Source organism: Protopterus annectens, chromosome 5.part0 (genome assembly GCF_019279795.1).
Source record: "Protopterus annectens isolate FY-2018-M chromosome 5.part0, PAN1.0, whole genome shotgun sequence".
Lineage (NCBI taxonomy): Eukaryota > Metazoa > Chordata > Ceratodontiformes > Protopteridae > Protopterus > Protopterus annectens.
The window spans coordinates 64,629,234-64,642,022 of record NC_056735.1 but is presented as its reverse complement, the minus strand read 5'-3'; the positions used below and the strand labels follow the sequence as shown (position 1 = coordinate 64,642,022).

Genomic DNA, 12,789 nt, shown 5'->3' with positions numbered 1-12,789 from the left:
GTAAAAAGTAAATACCAATACCCCTGAAAGGGGGGAGAAAAAGAGAGAGAGAGTTTAGAAAGAGAAAAAGAAAGAAACCAGGGGGCTGGAGAAAGGGAAACCAGGACTTAAACAGTGAATACACTTAAACATCGACATTTATGATGTGTACACAACTGTACTATGTTCTTCATGTTTCACTGTTGCAGTCATCACACTTGGGTAAATTCTCAAAGTTGAAGAAGGGTGGTGGCAGTCAAGAAGAGTTAGGGCTGGCTAGAATGCCTTGCAGAACTGCTGCTGCAAAACCTGCCCTGGATTTGGAAAAGATAGGCAGGTGGTAATGCTTGGTGAAGGTGTGTACAAAATTCCAGGTAGCAGCTTCCAGGATGTCCCTGGTAGGGACTCCCCAGAGAAATGCTGTAGAGGTAGATGTTGCCCTACTGAAATGTGTTCTGACCCTCTGAGGGGATGGTTTCCCATGGTGCTTGTAGCAGAAATGGATGCAATGTGCTATCCATTTAGAAATTGTTTGTTTTGAGATGGCCTTGCCCTCTGCCCCTGTTGCAAAGCTGACTAGTAACTGGTCTGATTTTCTGAAGGGCTTAGTCCTATCAACATAGAATCTGAGCGGTCTGTGCACGTCCAAAGCGAGGAGAACCATCTCCCCTTTATTTTGAAGATTAGGGAAGGAGGTTGGTAAATATATGGATTGGCTGAGACCCGCACTGGACACCACTTTAGGCATAAAGGAAGCGTTTGCCCTGAGGGAAACCCTGTCAGCATGGAAAATGAAGGGTTCCACAGCCATAAGTGCTTGTAGCTCAGACACTCTTCTAGCTGAAGTGATGGCCAGAAGCAATGCTGTCTTCCAAGAGAGGAATTTTAATTCTGCTGACACTGCAGGCTCAAAGGGGGGGGGGGGGCTTTTCCAGTACAAATTTAAGGTTGCAAGCAGGGGTGGGTGCTCTCCTTGGTGGCCTTAAGTTGTTTGCCCCTCTCAGGAACTGTTTGATAAGAGGGTGCGAGAAGAGAGGTGGCTCAGTGTTGTAATGAGCCGAAATGGCTGAGGCATGTATCTTAATGGAAGAGAAGGACAGGCCTTTGTGGAGTAGATCTGCTAAGTAATCCAGGATTAGAGGCAGGGAGGGCAGACTTGTGTTCTCTCCTTTAGATATACTCCAGGAACAGTACCTTTTCCACTTATCCGCATAGGAGCTTCTTGTACTGGGTCTTCTGGCTTCAAGAATGACATCCAGCACCTGCTTGCTTAGGGTTGCTGGGGGAGAATTCAAGGGATAAGCCAGGCTGCAAGATTTAGGGTTTGCAGTTGTGGATGCAAGATCTGTCCCTCCTGCTGAGAGAGCAGTGTTGGGTTCTGGTGCAGGTGCCAGGGTGGCACCGGTGTCACGATGTGCATGAGTGGGTACCAGTGCTGGCATGGCCAGTCCAGGACAATCAGAATTGTCCTTTGTCTGTCCTGTCTTATTTTGAGTAATACTCTTGGGAGAAGGGGCAGAGGTGGGAAGGCATAGATTGAGAGATTTACCCACTGAAAATATAAGGCATCCACTTTCCAGGCCCTGCTGTGAGGGTTCATGGTGCAGAATTTGCTGAGCTGGTGGTTGCAGAGGGAAGCACAGATCTCCACCCTCTGGGGTCCCCCATTTCTGAGTCAAAAGGTTGAAGGTGCTGGGCTCTAATTGCCACTCGTATGGGACTAGGAGATTTCTGCTTAAGTTGTCTGCCAGTGAATTTTGTTTGCCTGGCAGGAATTGAGCTTGCAGGTGGACTTGCATGTCCAAGGCAGTGTTCCACAGGGCCATGGCTAACTTGCAGAGTGGGTAAGAGTGGGTTCCCCCGTGCTTGTTTATGTACCACATAACTGTGGTGTTGTCTGTTTTTATCAGTAGTTGTCCTGGAGAGAGTAGGGATCTGAAAAATGTCAGGGCATGCTGCACAGCTAGCATCTCTTTCTGGTTGATGTGCAGATGAATTTGACTTGGGCTCCAGTGTCACTGGATGCATTTGCCGTCCATGTGTGCTCTCCAGGCATAGTCTGATGTGTCTGTGGTTAGGGTCTGGGAGGTGTGGGGTTGAGAAAAGGGCAGTCTCTTGTTGTGGTTACATGCTGCTGTCCACCAAAGAAAAACTGTCCTTAGACAGGTTATGATAGGAATGACGGTTTCCAGGTCCTGAGAATGTTGGCACCAAAGACTTGAAGAACCACTGAAGTTTACTCACATGCAGTCTGGCTTATGGAATTAGCAGGATGCATGAGGCCATGAACCCTAGGGCATGCAGTATTTTCCTTGTAGGCAGCTGGGTTCTGGTGGCCATTTGTTTGAAATAAGCTGTCAGATAGACCTGTTTTTCTGAAGTGAGGAATGCCATCTGGGATGATGTGTCCAAGCTTGCTCCCAGGAATACAATCTTTTGACTGGGCACCAGTTTTGATTTCTTTTCGTTGATGGGGTACCCCAGGGATGTGAGAAGGTTTTTTACAATGTCAGGTGCTGCAACAGCAATTCCTGACTGTCTGCCTGAATCAGGCAGTCGTCCAAGTACGGGTAAATTTGGATATTTCTCTGCTGCAGTAAGCAATGGCTGGAGCCAGGCATTTTGTGAATAATCTGGGAGCAGTGGATAAGCCAAAGGAAAGTGCAGAGAACTGATGATGCCTTGAAACGTTGATATTTCCTGCATGACTACCTTTGTAGGGATGTGCAGATAGGCTTCTTTTACGTCTAGGGTAACTAACCAGGCATCCTTGGCTAGCAAAGGTAGAAGCTGTTGTAGGGTAAGCATTCTGAATTTTGGTACCAGCAGGAAGGTGTTGAGAATATAAAGATCTAGGATTGGGCACCAAGAGCAGTCTTTTCTGGGTACCAGGAAAAATCTGGAATAGAATCCTTGACCTATCTGTTTTGCCAGAACGGGCTGAATAGCCCTGATAGAGAGCAGTGATAGGACATGGTTTTTGTGCTGCTGCCCACTGGTTTGGAGGAAGGTCTGGGAACCCTTTGGGGGTTGGCCGAGAGTGGAAGTAGAATTTGTACCCCTTACAATATTGAGGACCCATCGGTCTTTGCGATGGATATCCAGTTTTTTTGGATGAAGGGCAAATTTTCCTCCTAGGGGCACAAGCACTTGGGCAGAGGTGGTGAGTGGAGTAGAGAGTTCTTTCCGTAAGAAGTGACATACGACTCCCTGTTATGGGGGTGGGGGCACTCCATTGCTTAGAGCCCTGCATATCCCGACACTGTAGTCTGGGTGGTCCGTTTCCCCTGGGTCTAGCTTGAGATGGTTAGGAGGGGGCTGGAAAGGACCAGTGTTTCGAGGGGCAATGCCTACTGAATAGGGGAGGCTGTACTTGTAAGAATTCTTTAACTGTCTGCACAGATTTAGCTTTTTCTTCCATTTTTTTAAGAACCTCTTCTGCTTTGGTGCTAAACAAATTGCCCTTGTTGAAAGGAGCATCTAATAACTGATTTGACATGGTCTGGCAAGGTCTGCTCCTTAAGCTAACCATGTCTTCTCAGTACAGAACCAGTGACTGCTGCTCTGCAAGATGCTTCTGGGGCATCAAAGCCACAGTGCAATGTATGCTTGCTGACTTGGCTTGCAGAGTGCATAACCTCATGCAATTCTTTATTTTCTGCACAGTCTGTAAAGGTGGTTACTTCTTGCTTAACAAGTTCCATGATATGTTGCTGGTACGTCAGCATGTGAAAAGTACAGTTGTGTACACTTACCATAAATGTAGATGTTAGAGTGTATTCACTGTTGCAGTCAAACTTGGGTTATCTGCCTGCAGGTAGCCCTCAGTCGGCCCAAATACCAGAGACTTAGTATTTCTGTGTAGGTTGCTGTCGCTCCAGGACTGACGTCAGTTCGTCAGGGGTATAAAAAAAGGCAGCCGATGCCATTACATCAGTTCTTCTTCTCCCAAATGTCAGGAGCCCCCAATAGAGAACTAAGTTATGGTGGAAGAAAACACCACTAGTAAAAAGTAAACATCAATACCAATACCCCTGAAAGGGGGGAGTAAAAGGCACAGAGAGTTTAGAGAGAGAGAAAGAAACCAAAGGGCTGGAGGGAGGGAAACCAGGACAGTAAATACACTCGAACATCTACAGTTATGTAAAGTGTACACAACTGTACTATGTTCTTCGTGTTTCACTGTTGCAGTCATCACACTTGGGTGGATTCCCAAAGCAGAAGGGTGGAAGCAGTCAAGAAGAGTTGGGGCTGGCTAGAATGCCCTGCAAGACTGCTGTTGCAAAGCCTGCCCTGGATTTGGAGAAGACAGGCAAATGGTAGTGCTTGGTGAAAGTGTGCACTGAACTCCAGGTAGCAGCTTCCAGGATGTCCCTGTGATAGGGACTCCCCTGAGAAATGCTGTTGAGGTAGATGTTGCCCTAGTGGAATGTGTTCTGACCCCCTGCGGGGCTGGTTTCCCATGGTGTTTGTAGCAGAAATGGATGTAATGTGCTTTCCATTTAGATATTGTTTGCTTTGAAATGGCCTTGCCCTCTGCCCCTGTTGCAAAGCTGACTAATAAAGTACAGTTGTGTACACTTACCATAAATGTAGATGTCCAAGTGTATTCACTGTTGCAGTCATTACACTTGGGTTATCTGCTTGCAGGTAGCCCTCAGTCGGCCTGATTAACAAAGTCTTGGGTCCTGCGTCAGTTGCTGTCCCTTCTTCCATGACGTCAGGTTGTCATGGGTTTAAAAAATGCAGCAGACGCCATCACATCAGTTTTTCTTGCCCCAGATGTCAGGTGCCCCCTAATGGGAAGCAATTAACTATAGAAATACAATGATATACCTCTAACAAAAAAGCAAATACACCAAAAAGCTTTTAAGCCTAGTAAAGGAAAGCAGAGGTATAGCCAAAATAAGTTAGGGGTCTGGATGGAGGGTAACCAGGACTGCAACAGTGAATACACTCGAACGTCTACATTTATGGTAAGTGTACACAACTGTACTATGTTCTTAGTGTTTCACTGTTGCAGTCATTACATTTGGGTAGATTCCCCAAAGCTATGGTTGGGAGGAGGAAATTAGATAGCATTAGGACCAGCTACAAGTCCCTTCAAGACTGCAGTGGCAAAGCCAGCTCTGGATTTAGAGAAAACTGTCAAATGATAATGCTTAGTGAAAGTATGTAACAGAACTCCAGGTAGCAGCTTCTAGGATGTCCCTGGTAGGGACTCCTCTGAGAAAGGTTGTAGAGGTAGATGCAGCCCTGGTGGAGTGAGGTCTGATCCCCTGTGGGATAGGTTTTCCATGGTGCTTACAGCAGAAAAGAATGCAATGGCCTATCAATTTAGAAATGGTTTGCTTTGAAATACCCTTCCTCTCTGCCCCTGCAGCAAATGCCACCAGCAGTTGCTCAGATTTCCTTTGAGGGTTAGTCTTGTCCAAGTAGAACCAGAGTTGTCTGTGCATATCTAAAGAATGCAGTATCCGTTCCCCTTTGTCCTGTGGATTGGGAAAGAAGGTTGGCAAATGAATGGACTGATTAAGAGCCACACTGGATACAACCTTGGGCATGAAGGATGGATTGGTTCTGAGGGACACCCTGTCCGCATGAAAGATGATGAAAAGCTCCACTGCCAAAAGGGCTTGTAATTCAGTTACCCTTCCTGCTGAAGTAATTGCTAAAAGGAAAGATGTTTTCCAAGAAAGAAATTTTAAGTCTGCAGTAGCAGCTGGCTCGAAAGGAGGGAGAGTGAGTTTCTCCAAAACAAAGTTAAGGTCCCAGGCTGGGGTTGGAGCACTCCTGGGTGTCTTCTCAAATTTTTTGCCCCTCTGAGGAACTGCTTGAGCAGTGGATGAGAGAAGAGGGGATGCTCTGTGTTATAATGAGCTGAAATAGGTGAGGCGTGAATTTTGATGGAGGAAAAAGACAAACCCTTGTGAAGCATCTCAGTTAAGTATTGTAAAATCTGAGGTAAATTGGGCGCTGCTGTGCTCATTCCATGCGAATGGCTCCAAGCACAGGATTTTTCCATTTTTCAGCATAAGATTTTCTAGCACTAGGTCTTCTTGCCTCTAAAATATCCATCACAGGTTTACTGAGGGATGGTACAGGAGAGATTAGGTAATTAGCCAGGCTGCTAGGTTCAGTGTTAGAAGAGGAGGGTGCAGAATCTGGTTCTCCTGCTGAGAAAAAGTACAGTTTTGTACCTACCATAAATGTAGATGTCCGAGAGGAATGCATCTGCAGTCCTTACAAATGGGTTGTCCTGTCGTCAGGCAGCCCTTCGGTCGGCCGGATTCCAAAGTCTGGGTCTGGCTTCGGCTGGTGGCGCACTTCACCCGACGTCATTGCGGCAGTTTTCGGGTATAAAGGCATCAGCCGACGCCATTTTCCTCAGTGTTTCTTGCCCCAGATGCCAGGTGCCCTCTTGGTAGGCTAAATTTGGATAAATGCCAAAGTTTCCAAATAGTAGAGAGCAAACACACAAAATAAACATGTATGTACATATATACAAACAAATACACCATAATAGATCCCCCCAAGCTAGCTGAAGATTGGTAAGTACCCTAGGAGTACCTCAGAGGGGAAGGAGGGTGGGTAATCCTGACTGCAGATGCATTCCTCTCGGACATCTACATTTATGGTAGGTACAAAACTGTACTATGTCCTTCAAGGATGCATCTGCAGTCCTTACAAATGGGTAGAATACCATAGCTAAACTAGGGGAGGAGGAAATGAGAATTGATTATGGTGTAGTCAGGATCCCTTGCAAAACAGCAGTGGCAAAGCCAGCACGGGATCTAGAGTATAGAGGTAAGTTATAATGCTTGGCAAATGTATGCACGGAGGTCCAAGTAGCAGCCTCTATAATGTCCTTGGTAGCCACTCCTCGTAAGAAAGCTGTGGTAGTGGCTGTGGCCCTTGTGGAGTGAGGCCTGATGTTCTCTGGAGTTTTCTTTCCATGGTAGGAGTAACAACATCTAATGCAATTTCCTATCATTTGGAGATTGTCTGTTTAGAAATTGGTTTTCCTTCTTTTCCTGTTGCATAAGCTACCAGAAGCTGGTCAGTTTTTCTATTGTTTTTTGTCCTGTCCAGGTAGTAGCGTAATTGCCTGTGTACATCCAAGGTATGTAAGAGCTTTTCTCCCCTGTTCTGTGGATTGGGGAAGAATGTAGGAAGGTGGATAGCCTGATTTAAAGAGACTCTGGATACCACCTTAGGCATAAATGTAGGATTTGTTCTCATGGACACTATCTTGATGGAAGATCAGGAAGGGTTGTACTGCCATTAATGCTTGTAGTTCAGAGACCCTTCTTGCTGAAGTTATTGCCAGCAGGAAGGCAGTCTTCCAGGATAAGTATTGCAAGTCTGCTGTAGCTGCTGGCTCGAAAGGAGGCAGAGTCAGTTTTTCTAGCACAAAGTTCAAGTCCCATGCTGGCAATGGAGGTTTCTTGGGAGGTTTTACATTTTTAATTCCCCTCAGAAACTGTCTGAGCAGAGGATGCGAGAAGACAGGAGGATCCAAGCTGTATTGTGCTGAAATAGCTGATGCATGTATCTTGATGGAGGAATAGGACAGGCCTGTGTGGTAGAGCTCAGCCAAGTACTCCAGGATGTTGGCTATGTTCACCAGTGTCGCATCTTGCCCTTTTGCAGCACTCCAGATGAGATATCTTTTCCATTTTGCTGCATAATTCTTTCTTGTTGAAGGTCTACGAGCCTCCAGGATTATGTCCTTAACCCTTTGGGATAAATTTGGGTTCATTTCTGTCATGTAATGTTCCAGGCAGTTAGCTGCAGAGTTTTTAGGCTTGGATGCAGAATGTTGTAGTTGTTCTGTGTCAGCAGTAATGGGATCAGTGGTAGCTTCCATATTTGTTCCCTGGACATGCTCCTCAGTAGTGGGTACCAATGTTGTCTTGGCCAGTCTGGGGCTATCAGAATGATCCTCGGACGTTCCTCTTTGATCTTGAGAAGCACCTTGTGCATCAAAGGAAGTGGTGGGAATGCGTATGCTGTCAGGCTTTTCCAACTGAAGGATAGGGAGTCCACCTTCCAAGCAAGTGGGTGGTAAGTCCTTGTGCAGAATTTCTTCAACTGGTGATTGTATGGGGATGCAAACAAGTCTATTTGTGGTAATCCCCATTTTCTTGTGATGGCTTTGAAGATGTCCGGATGCAGCTTCCATTCATGGGCATCTGTTATAGTTCTGCTTAATATGTCTGCTAGAATGTTTTCCTTCCCGGTACATAAATTGCCTGTAACTGAAGGTTGTAACCCAGAGCCACATCCCATAGGTCTAGTGCCAGCCGGCATAGGGGGTATGAGTGTGTGCCTCCCTGTTTGTTGATGTACCACATAACTGTGGTGTTCTCTGTCCTTATCAACAGCTGGCCTTCATGGAGAAGAGGTCTGAATGCCTGGATTGCCAATTTTACTGCCATCATTTCTTTTAGATTTATGTGCAGATGCAGTTGGTCTTGAGTCCATAGGCCTTGAATGCACTTGTCCATTATGTGTGCCCCCCAACCGAGGTCTGAGGCATCTGTCGTGATAGTTTGTCTTGGATGACTTTTGCTGAAGGGCAGTCCTGTGTTTGATTGACAGGCCTGAGCCCACCATAAGAACTCTTGCTTCAGGCATGGGATCATTGGAATTTTGGTTTCCAGGCTGTGCTTGTGCTGAGACCACAAATTCTTTAGGTACCACTGTAGCTTTCTCATATGAAGCCTGGCATGAGGGACCAGAATTATGCAGGATGCCATGAAGCCTAGAGCTTGTAACACTTTTCTTGCAGTTAGATGGCTCTGCTTTGTTAATGCCAAGAAGTAGAGAGGAAGTTGTTCTTTCTTTTCTGCAGTTAGGAATGCCATTTGTTTTGATGTGTCCAGTTCTGCACCCAGAAAAGTTATTATTTGGGATGGAATCAGCCTTGACTTTTTTGTATTGACTGTGTATCCCAGGGCTTGTAGCAGGTAGATGACTCTTTGTAAGTCTTCTGTTAATTTGTTTTTGTTGTCCGCTTGTATCAGGCAGTCGTCCAGGTAGGGATAGATTTGAATTCCCTGAAGTCTGCAATGAGCGATTACTGATGCCAGGCATTTCGTGAACACTCTGGGCACAGTAGATAAGCCAAAGGGCAATGCTGAGAATTGATAATGCTCTGATCCTGCAAGAAATCTGAGGTATCTTCTGCAAATTGGTCTTATGGGGACGTGCAGGTATGCCTCCTTGAGATCTAGAGTTACCAGCCAAGACTCCTTGCCCAGCATGGGAAGAAGCTGCTGTAGAGTCAGCATTTTGAATTTTGGAACAATGAGGAATGTGTTTAGAGCAGACAGATCTAGAATAGGCCTCCATTTGTTTTCTTTTCTTGGTACCAGGAAGAGCCTGGAGTAAAATCCCTTCGCTTGCTCCATAGATGGTACCTTTTCCACAGCTCTCATTCTTAATAATTGAGATATTTGTTTTAGAGCTTCTGCCCTTTGAGTAGGTGGTAGGTTTGGCATTCCTCTCTTTCCTGGTAGAGTATGGAAATGTAACCTGTAACCTTGGTCTATAGTTTGCAAAATCCATTTTTCTCTTGTAATGCAGTGCCAGTTTCTTGAAAATAAGGTTAGCTTTCCGCCTAAGGGTGCTTCTAGTTGTTCCCTGGTAGGCGGTGCCACCGCCAAGTCACTGTGATTGAGTTGTTGTAGTGGTGGTGGCTGTGTCCGTGCCTCGTTGGTTGTTACCCTGCCACTGGCGACCCCTGTAGGCATCTCTGGATTGGTTTCTGCCTCTAGAGCGCCTATTCCTGCCTCTTTGTGCCTTAGAGGACTCGGAAAGGACCAATTCTTGGAGGGCCAATTCCTGCTAAACCTTGGAGGTTGAACTTGTAAGAAATCTTTTACTGTTTGCACAGATTTTGCTTTCTTCCATCTTTTTCAGAACCTGCTGTGCGGGGGCACCAAATAAATTGACCTTGTCCATAGGTGCATCCAAAAGCTTAGATTTTATATGGTCTGGTAATGCCTGTTCTTTCAACCATGCATGCCTCCTGATAACTGTGCCCGTCATGGCTGATCTAAAGGAAGCCTCCAGTGCATTATAGCCACATTTTAAAGAATGGTTACTAACCTGCTGAATGCTATGTAACATTTCTTGAACATACTTTTTATCTAAAGATTCTTCAGAGGACAGCTTTTTAGTCAATTGGTCAAGCATAAACTCTTGATATTGAATCATATGAAATTGGCAGTTCAAAGCTCTAGCTGACAAGGTAGCAGAGGTGTAAACTTTTTTACCCCATCTCTAAGGACCTGGAATCCCTTTCAGAGGGAGGGTTTTAGAAGAAGTAGCTGCTACAGCTTTAGGGCCCTGAGAGAGAGTTTCTGGATCTGCAAAAGGGGCCTTATATAAGTGGTGATGAGTGTCCGGGACCCTGTAGTACCTATCTGGTTTAGCAGGAGCCGGAGGTAAAGTATCAGGAGAAGTGCAAGCATCATTAAATGCATCATCAACAACAGACAGAACTGGAGGAATAGCTAAAGGCCTATGCTGTGGTAAGTGTAGAAAGGTCCTAAGCCTTTTTCTTGAGTCTGAGAAATCTTGGCCCTGCCACTGGAATTGTTCCTCATAGCATGCAAGGTTTCCCCAAAGGAAAATTCCTCAGGAGGAGAGGCTGAAGGGATGGACTCCTCAGCATCGGAGTCTTCGTAAGGAGAATAAGAAGCCTCAGGAATCTGAATGTTCTGAATCATCAGAAGAATCATCTGTGGCTACAGGCTCAGGGGGCTCTGCTCTAGGCCTCTTTTCTGGAGGAGGGAGAGAGGCCCTGTCTGGATGAGGCTGGGATCCACGGATTAAAGTGATGAGATCCTGTGCCAAAGAAAGCATATGGGAGCTGGTGCTGGGCCTGTGAGAGGGGGGCTTGGCAGGCACTGGTTTGGAAGTTTTGGCTGCTTTAGCCCTGGCAAAGGCCTTAATAGACATAGCTGGAGGAGGCCTAGCAGCTCCACGTGCAGGAGTAGAAATATCTAGTGGAATGGTGTCTGATAAATCCTGTGAAATCGCAACAGAAGGCTGGATTTCAGAAGCCGTTCTACCAGAATAGAAGAGGCCTCGGTAGAAGGCAAGTTATCGGCTGAAGAAAGAACCGCTTGCTCGGTTTCGGCCGAAACAGAGACACTCGTGGATTGCTTGGCCGTGGTTTCAGCCGAAACCGCGGACCGCAGTGTCGGTCCTTTTCTTTGCTTTTAGTTATTTGCATAGTCGGAGGATCCGACGGCATAATGTAGGCAAAATCGAGCCGAAAATCTGTTCAGCAAAGTCCGGCGACGCTTCAGCGTCCGGTTAAAGAAGCACAGGCTAGACAAGCTGCTACGCCGTGGTCTGAGCCTAAACAATGTATGCAATAGAGTGGAAATCTTTATGAGGTATTTGTTTCCCACAAGATAAACAGTTATTAACTTTCTCTGACATCGGCTGAGGCAAGAAAGAGTCCCCAACGGGGTACTTAGCTTTATAGAAGTCTTCGAAGTAGTATTCGGTAGTAGTAATCTCTGGATCTGACCGACCGGCACTTGCGAACAGCTTCTGCTTCGGGCGCCACACGGCAAGAAAGACTGAGGAAAATGGCGTCGGCTGATGCCTTTATACCCGAAAACTGCCGCAATGACGTCGGGTGAAGTGCGCCACCAGCCGAAGCCAGACCCAGACTTTGGAATCCGGCCGACCGAAGGGCTGCCTGACGACAGGACAACCCATTTGTAAGGACTGCAGATGCATCCTTGAAGGACATCAGGGAAAGAGTCTGAGGCAGGTGCCATGGGGATAAAGTACAGTTGTGTACCTACCATAAATGTAGATGTTAGAGTGTATTCTCTGTTGCAGTCATTACTCTTGGGTTATCCTGCTGGCAGGCTACCCACAGTCGGCCTAAATTCCGAAGTCTTGGTCCGGCGTCAGTTGCTGTTGCCTCTTCCCTGACGTCAGTGCGCCAGGGGTATAAAAGATGCAGCTGACGCAATTTTCTTTAGTTTTTCTTGCCCCAGATGTCAGATGCCCCCAAAAGGGTAGGCTAAAAAAATGTCAATAAACATGCATGCATGCACTAAAGTAAACATTTCCTTCATCTACAAGCAAAATACACCACATAGGTTGTATAGAATAAAGAAGTACAGATAAGACCCAGAAAACGAAAGGGGGATGGTGGGAGGGTAACCTGGACTGTAACAGTGAATACACTTGAACATCTACATTTATGGTAGGTACACAACTGTACTATGTTCATCGTGTTCCACTGTTGCAGTCATTACTCTTGGGTTGAATCCCAAAGCTGAGGATGGGTGGCTGGGGCTAAATAGGATTAGGAGAGGCTATGAGGCCCTGCAGAACTGCAGTGGCAAAGTCTGCTCTGGATTTAGAGTAGAGAGGTAAGTGGTAGTGCTTTGTAAAAGTGTGCACTGAACTCCAAGTTGCAGCCTCTAAGATGTCTTTGGTTGGTACTCCTCTGAGGAAGGCTGCTGCTTTGGTTGAATGTGGCTTAATGCCCTTAGGCACTGATTTGTCATGTTGTGAGTAGCAGAAACGAATGCAATGGCCTATCCATTTTTAAATAGTCTGTTTTGAGATCGCCTTTTCTTGTGATCCTGCAGGATATGCCAGTAAAAGTTGCTCAGTCTTTCTGAAAGCTTAAGTTCTGTCCAAGTAGAAGCACATCTGTCTGTGTATGTCCAAAGAATGCAGAAGTCTCTCACCCTTGTTCTGTAGGTTTGGATAAAAGGTAGGCAAGTGAATGGTTTGGTTAAGGGCCACACCGGACACCACCTT

General features: G+C 46.2%; 1 protein-coding gene across 4 annotated transcripts in view; it reads right to left on the bottom strand.

The window, feature by feature from the left end:
* The window catches only part of ZNF654 (zinc finger protein 654), a 1,580,889-nt gene that overhangs the window by 928,265 nt on the left and 639,835 nt on the right, over positions 1–12,789 (bottom strand). The gene's annotated exons all lie outside the window — the stretch shown is intronic.